We start from the raw sequence: 8,913 nt of genomic DNA on the forward strand, positions 1-8,913 counted from the left end.
CTTCTGCACTGTTGGTGGGAATATAAAGTGGTTCAACCACTATGGAAAACAATATGGAGGTTTATCCAAAAATTAAATAGATCTACCATATGATCCAGCAATTCCACTCCTGGGTAAATACCCAAATAAAAACATGACATTGAAGAGATATATGCATTCCCATGTTATTGCAGCAGTATTCACAAGAGCCAAGATACAGAAACTACCTATGTGTCCATCGATGGAAGAATGAATAAAGAGGATGTGGTGTGTGGGGGTGTGGGGGTGTGTGTATATATATATATATATATATATATATATATATATATATATATATATATAATATTATTCAGCCATGAGAAATAAGAATATTCTGCCATGTGTGACATGGATGGACTTTGAGAATGTTATGCTAAGTGAAACAAGTCAGACAAAGATAAATACCATATGATATCACTTATATGTGGAATCTAAAAAAGCCAAACTTGTAAAAACAGAGAGTGAAATGGTGGTTACCAGGGGATGGGGCTAAGAATGGAGGTGGGAGGGATAGGATAGATGTTGTTGAAAGGTACAAACTTGCAACCAGTAGTAGATAAGCCCTAGAGATCTAGTGCACAGTATAGTCAATATAGACAACAATACTGTATTATAATCATCAAACTTATCTTAATTATTCCAACTAAAGAAATACTTATGTGATGTGAAAGAGCTACTAATTATCACTACAATGTCAGTCATATTACAATACATATTTAACATGTAATACATCTTAAACAATGTATGTTAAATGTATTTCAATTAAAAAAATAAAAACCAAATTAATTACAAAAGCAATTTCCTCTAATTGAAAACTAACTAAAATAAATTAATCCAACCATATATCATATTGGGGACCTAAACATACATGCACAAAAGATAATTATTTCAAATGACTTTAGAATACAACATTTTAACTTTGTGTCTTTAGTGTAATATATACTAAAACCAAATAGAGCTTCTAAGAAATCCCAAATATTATTCAGGTGGCTAATACTGAATAGTAAACCAATAAGTATTATTGTACAGCTGTGTTTAAGTGCATGGAGCCCTGCTGCCTTTCTATAACATAGATTTGGGAAATGGGAATAGATATTCTGTTACTAAGACAAGTTGAAGCACTGATTTTGAATAAGATATTAAAGACAATGTTCTGTAAAGCATTTGATAACTTTTAATTCTCTTCCAAGTTACATAGGTAATATGAGCAGACGGGGTCACTATTTTACTGTTTGCTTAACCTCTGCCTTCTTCCCACAATTTATCAGGATATATTCATGTCCCTCACCATGTGGTAAGATTTTATTTTGCATCAGTCTTTTACTGAACTTCTTAGGCATATGAGTATCTCTTCCACAATATGGGAAAAATTAAACCTGTCTGATTTGAACTAGCCAGGTTTGGCTCTAGATAGTGGAGCTGGAAGCAGGAATTTAGGATTCCAGATGATAAAAAGTCATGGTTTTTATGTCACATGATTTTTTTAAACATCTTTATTGGGGTATAATTGCTTTACAATGGTGTGTTAGTTTCTGCTTTATAACAAAGTGAATCAGTTATACATATACATATGTTCCCATATGTCTTGCCTCTTGCGTCTCCCTCCCTCCCACTCTCCGTATCCCACCCCTCCAGGCTGTCACAAAGCACCGAGCTAATATCCCTGTGCCATGCGGCTGCTTCCCACTAGCTATCTACCTTACTACGTTTGTTAGTGTGTATATGTCCATGACTCTCTCTCGCCCTGTCAAAGCTCACCCTTCCCCCTCCCCATATCCTCAAGTCCGTTCTCCAGTAGGTCTGTGTCTTTATTCCTGTCTTACCCCTAGGTTCTTCATGACCTTTTTTTTTTCTTAAATTCCATATATATGTGTTAGCATACGGTATTTGTCTTTTTCTTTCTGACTTACTTCACTCTGTATGACAGACTTTAGGTCTATCCATCTCATTACAAATAGCTCAATTTCGTTTCTTTTTAAGGCTGAGTAATATTCCATTGTATATATGTGCCACATCTTCTTTATCCATTCATCCGATGATGGGCACTTAGGTTGTTTCCATCTCCGGGCTATTGTAAATAGAGCTGCAATGAACATTTTGGTACATGACTCTTTTTGAATTTTGGTTTTCTCAGGGTATATGCCCAGTAGTGGGATTGCTGGGTCATATGGTAATTCTATTTGTAGTTTTTTAAGGAACCTCCATACTGTTCTCCATAGTGGCTGAACCAATTCACATTCCCACCAGCAGTGCAAGAGTGTTCCCTTTTCTCCACACCCTCTCCAGCATTTATTGTTTCTAGATTTTTTGATGATGGCCACTCTGACTGGTGTGAGATGATATCTCATTGTAGTTTTGATTTGCATTTCTCTAATGATTGATGATGTTGAGCATTCTTTCATGTGTTTGTTGGCATTCTGTATATCTTCTTTGGAGAAATGTCTATTTAGGTCTTCTGCCCATTTTTGGATTGGGTTGTTTGTTTTTTTGTTATTGAGCTGCCATGAGCTGCTTGTAAATTTTGGAGATTAATCCTTTGTCAGTTGCTTCATTTGCAAATATTTTCTCCCATTCTGAGGGTTGTCTTTTGGTCTTGTTTATCATTTCCTTTGCTGTGCAAAAGCTTTTAAGTTTCATTAGGTCCCATTTGTTTATTTTTGTTTTTATTTCCATTACTCTAGGAGGTGGGTCAGAAAGGATCTTGCTGTGATTTATGTCATAGAGTGTTCTGGCTATGTTTCCCTCTAAGAGTTTGATAGTTTCTGGCCTTACATTTAGGTCTTTAATCCATTTTGAGCTTATTTTTGTGTATGGTGTTAGGGAGTGTTCTAATCTCATACTTTTACATGTACCTGTCCAGTTTTCCCAGTACCACTTATTGAAGAGGCTGTCCTTTCTCCACTGTACTTTCCTGGCACCCTTATCAAAGATAAGGTGTCCATATATGTCACATGATTTTTGATTAAATGCCTTTTCCAACTCTTAAATCATTTTTCATTTGATATTATTTTCAGATCCTGAGGCATCCAGGTTACCCTTATTTGGGCAAATTGACCTGTCAAATTTTAACACAAATAACAAATAGGTGGATTACTCGAAATATCTTACAGACACAAATTAGAAGATAAAATGTATTTAATGTTTTTCCCTGTATCATTTATGGAAATAATTAGAAATGGAATAATCAATCAATAGAAATTAATGCCACTCAAAGCAGGGTACAAGAGACAGAAATGTATTTCCTTGGACACAGGAAAGCCAAAGTGAGATATAACTGGAAGGCATGCTTGGGCATTAATTCTGCCTCCTTTCTTAAGGAGGTAGCCTTGACATTGTAGAGCTTGGTGAGGTCACAGGAAAATCTATTATTTGCGAATATTCAGTTAAATAAAAGAGTTCAGATTGTTATTTTAACACCATACTGAATGGTGGCCTGACTGTATTATAAAAAATAGTGTTTCAGGAAGCTTAGTCTTTTTGGATCAGATAGGACTTTACCTTCTTTCAACAGTCGTTCATAACTTCTTTCCTTTGCAAATAAAGCTCAGAGAAATCAGACCAAGATGCTCTACAACTATTATTTTTCTTGTGAAATCACTTGTTTTTCCAGAAATTTCTGAAATCATTCCTAAATTGAGATTATGTATTAATTGTGTGTTCGGTCTCCTTCTGCCTATATTAGAGCCAATTATAAAGATGTTTTTATGTTAAACATTCTTTATTTCAAGATTTAGGAGCCAGAAAATGAAATTTCTTTAGCCAGGGATAGTTTCACATTGGTCAAATAGTCATAAAATGTTCAGTTCATGTTCTCCACACATCTTTCTATATTTAAAAGTTCATTATTGATCACATATATTGTTAAATTCACTTAGTATAAATAATAAATATTTAAAAGATAAAGATTAAATTCATGGATAACAGTAAAGCATATTTTCTTCTATAAGATTCCCTTTCTTAACCCTGTAGAATTTAAAGTTTTCCATTTCTTTAAAGTGCTTAACAAACCAGAACCAACTCACAGCAACATATACTGATGAACAAAGGTAAAAGATCTCTGACATGCCCAAGAATATCCATGGAGAACTTTAAAATCATAAAAGCTTAGATTAGTTCAAACGGAAGCAAAGTGGACATATTCCAGGCTCACATTTTTTCTAGGAAAATAGTTGTATCCATTTGAGTCTGGCAGAGATAGGTTTTTGGATGAAATTTGATGGCAGACATAGTATGAAGCTCAATTAAAAAAAATCATAGTAGAAACATCAAGTAAAAAAATACAGTTAAATTACTATGGAAGTGAAAAATACTGTAGTTTAATAGCACTGACAGGCGATGAAAAGCATACCTATTTTCACATTCAATGGCCAGATTACACCTTTAGATACGTTAATGACATCCAATAATGGATATGGGCTCACATTTTGTGCAAAAAGTTAAAACTGACCTAATAATACCACTGAAATTAACTTGAAGGCTAGATAGTAATAAATGTCCACTCAATGAAGTGGAAATTGTGTTATATTGTAATAAATCAATAAATACTACTATATGGGATATAGTATTTTAAAAGCCTGGGAATTGTGTATTTTTCCACGGCATGCAAAGGGACTTTCATTTTCTAACATAAAGAGAAAAGTAGGGGCTTCCCTGGTGGCGCAGTGGTTGAGAGTCTGCCTGCCGATGCAGGCGACACGGGTTTGTGCCCTGGTCCGGGAGGATCCCACATGCCGTGGAGCGGCTGGGCCCGTGAGCCATGGCCGCTGAGCCTGTACGTCCAGAGCCTGTGCTCTGCAACGGGAGAGGCCACAACAGTGAGAGGCCCGCATACCGCAAAAAAAAAAAAAAAAAAGAGAGAGAAAAGTATATCCAAATCTTCCAAGTCTCAGATTTAGGAGCTGGTCAAATTTAATCTCAGAAATATATATGTATGTGTGTGTATACACACACACACACACACACAGTATTTAGCAGCCTCAAAAATGTATATTGTAGAAAATATTAGAATAAATATATTAAGACAAATGGGTTATCATTTTCTAAGTTTATTAAAGGTTGTCAAAGTTGGGATTCTTGATCTATGGAGTCCATTTATGTTTTTTGGGAAGTCCAATTGTTTTTGTTAGGAATGGGTATGTAGCTTTTTAATTTTTTCAATAAGAATTAGAGTCACTAAAACGAGTAATGGTAATATGAAAATCCAAAACAAGAACCAGTGGAATGGGACTTCCCTGGTGGCACAGTGGTTAAGAATCCGCCTGCCAATGCAGGTGACATGGGGTTGAGCTCTGGTCCGGGAAGATCTCCCATGCCACGGAGCAACTAAGCCCATGTGCCACAACTACTGAGCCCCCATGCCACAATTACTGAAGCCCGCATGCCTAGAGCCCATGGTCTGCAACAAGAGAAGCCACCGCAATGAGAAGCCTGCGGACCACAACAAAGAGTAGCCTCCGCTCGCTGCAACTAGAGAAAGCCCACGCGCAACAACAAAGACCCAACGCAGCCAAAAATAAAGATAAAAAAAAAAAAAGAACCAGTGGCGCATCATTTGGAAGATAAGAAAAACAAGAATGTTCAAGAAAATATACAAAAATAATTGGAAACATAGTCCTAAATTTGAGAAGTGCAGATTACTTCAAAAATATTTTGTACCTATTCTTGTGAGAGTAATTGTACCATTTACGTTTAATTAGTACCATTTTAATTAGTATCATTTAAAACTTAAATTCAGATACAGTTTTCAAGAGGGTAGTTATATGTTCATGCCCCTAAAGTCATATGACAAAGGGGGCTTCATGTGACCACTGAGGCACAGCCAGTCTGCTTAGAGACAGCTTGGGAGCCTCATATAAAGGTGATAGGTTTCTGCAGGTTTTTACTCTTTTTCTAAATACTTCTAAATGAATAGCATAATGCCAATTATTATCACATTAACTCATCAAATGCTAGTGGGTTTATCTTTCCTTTTTTAATGTGTCAATGTTGTTGATACCACTTTCCAGAGGAGATTGAGGAAAGATCAGTGATCGCAGCATAACTTTATGTAGGATGACTATGAGGGTCATGATTTAATACCATTTATCCTAAAGTAGAAAGTTTAAATATTTCATTGTGTCCTTTTTAGGAGTTTTCATAATCTTATGATGAACCATCATTTTAGTTTACAGATTTGTCAGAATTGGTTAAAGCTCTCTATTAACAGTGACCTTTCCCTCCTCCAACCCCTAAATAAACAAAAAACATATTTAAAAGCATTTCAAGGTAAGGCTTATTTTTCTTACAGATTAAATCACTTGACTAGGGTTTTACTGCTGAATATGTTCTATATTCTTCCTAATACCAAAACAAAAGTAAAACTGCAAATGATGAACATGGATTTTTTAACCAATCAGAGCCTATGTCAAAACTCACTAAAATAATGAATCTTACTGCAGGAAGGAAGCTAAAACGACCTGCTTCACTAAATGTAAAGTGGCAGAAGCATTTACATGTTGAAAGCAGTCTTCTTTCTACGGAATCTCAAAACTCACAAAAGAAAATCAAGCCCTAGGGTAATAGAATCAGAACAGGACACTAAACACACACAAACACATGCATGCATGCATGAACACACACACACACACACACACACACACACACACACACCATAAGAATAAAAAAGAATTCTCAGGCACAATGTGAGGCAGAAAAAAAATTAAGCTAAAACAACACAACTGTTCTCATTAGTGAATTTATATAGAACCTCACTAACAAATATTATATTTGAATCTTGTTAGAATGACACTTGGAAATGAAAAACTGGAACCATATTGCCATATCGGATACTGTGTTTAATTCTGGTGAATATAATAAAAGGTTTTTTTGTTTGTCTCTTAAAAAATTTATATATTTGCTAAGTAAAATGCACAATGGTTAAAAGCCTGACCATCAAAAAACAAGTAGCTTGATCTGGAACCCAAGATTGCTTTGAAAGTAATTCTGACATATGTGTTCTGACATAATTTTATCTGATTAAACCTAATACTATTAATTTTAATATAAAAATAAAGGTAATAATTATTATAGGCCCACCATGTACTTCTTATGATCTCTGACTTTAAGTCAAGCTTCAAAGTAAATATTAATAATGAGGGCTTACACATAAGCAAACAGGTTTGAATAGTTTAAGTAATTTGCCCAAAATAATAAAACTATGACACAGCAAAGCTAGGTTGTAAACTAAGGAATGTCTTCGTTCCAAATTTTGCAATCTCTTCTATTAAATCATAATAACAGGTTAAATTATTAATGTTTGATTTTCTGAGGTATACGTATAAATTAGATAATCATTAGGTATAAAAGACTATTAATAAATGGCACTGTTTCAAAACTTTTTTACTTATCAGTGTCGGGAAAAGAAAATCACACTCTATTCAGTCAATATGGTTTGTACTCTAGGGGATTAGGGGCCATTTCTGTCTGGTTCAAAATTGTATCTGCAATGTAAAACACAGTGCTTAGTACCTAAGAGGTGCTGAGTATTTTTTTGAATAAATGAATGAATATTGGTGGGTTTTATTTAACACTAAAGTTAATTTTGCTATATTAGAAATTAATTCCTCTATGACCTGCCTTATATTATTGTGATATTTTAGGAACTTAGTAAACAAAGCAGAAAACAAATTGTTCAATAAGGAAACAAACTCTTTTATGTGGAGGGCGGCAGGGTTTTCGTTTGCTTTGAAAGTATTAAAACTCTATCTATATCTATATATAGAGAGAGAATTTTTTAAATGTATATATATATATATATATTTACTGATTAATACAATCAAATTGTAAAATGTAAATTCAGGACATACAAAAGGAATAAACTAGTGATATCATTAGTCATGTTGGACATCTACATTTTCATAATATTTAACTGGAGGAAACTCAAGAGCATGATCAAATGTGCACCATGCCAGTAATATTGAACTACCATGATTCTTGGGCAAAACAGCCCATCTTACTATTTCCTAAGAAGAGAAATGTGCTATGTGATTGAAAAACTACTTTTCACATGAGCATTGACTCGTAAAATGCATAAAGTATTAGTCAACATTCCAAAATGTTAAGGTTAATGCTTACTATTTGTATTAGTTTGCAAGGGCTGCCATAACAACATACCACCGACTAGGTGGCTTAAAGAAGACTAATTTATTTTTTCACTATCCTGGAGGCTAGAAGCCATGATCAATATATGGTCAGGTCTTATTTCTTCTGAGATCTCTTTCCTTGGCTTGCAAATAGCCACCTTCTCTCTGTGTCTTCACCTGGTCTTCCCTTTGTGCACATGTGCCCCTGGTGTCTCTCTGTATGTTATAATCTCCTCTTTTTATAAAGACACAAGTCAGAATAGATTAGGGCCCACCAAACCAGCCTCATTTTTAACTTAACTACCTCTTTAAAGACCCTACCTCCATATATAGTCATTTCCTGAGGTACTGGAGGTTAGGACTCGAACATATGAATTTGGAGGAACACAGTTCAGCTTATAACACTAGTACAAATATTACAATTAATTAAGTATAACTTGTTTAGGTAAGCAAGATTGGTTCATCTAGGAGATGACAACTGAATCCAGGTAAAAAGAAAAAGTCAAAAGTAGGCAAGACATAAAGGAGTGAAGACACTAAAACCCAAAATTTTTTTAAAAAGCAGAAAATAAAATTTTTAATTCTAATCAATGTGTTATTTTCTAAGCAATTCTAAAATTTTGCTTTCCTGCGTTGCCTGGATCATGAAACAACATTTTCAACCACCATTATTATTCTCTTTTAGAGAAAATTATTTAAGAAAATTGTCTCTGACAGCATTCAAAAATGTTGTTTATATATATATTTTTTACTTCAGTCATATTTTAATCTTAGA

Source organism: Delphinapterus leucas, chromosome 13 (genome assembly GCF_059928025.1).
Source record: "Delphinapterus leucas isolate spDelLeu-1000000601 "Yukka" chromosome 13, BTC_Dleu_Yukka2, whole genome shotgun sequence".
NCBI lineage: Eukaryota > Metazoa > Chordata > Mammalia > Artiodactyla > Monodontidae > Delphinapterus > Delphinapterus leucas.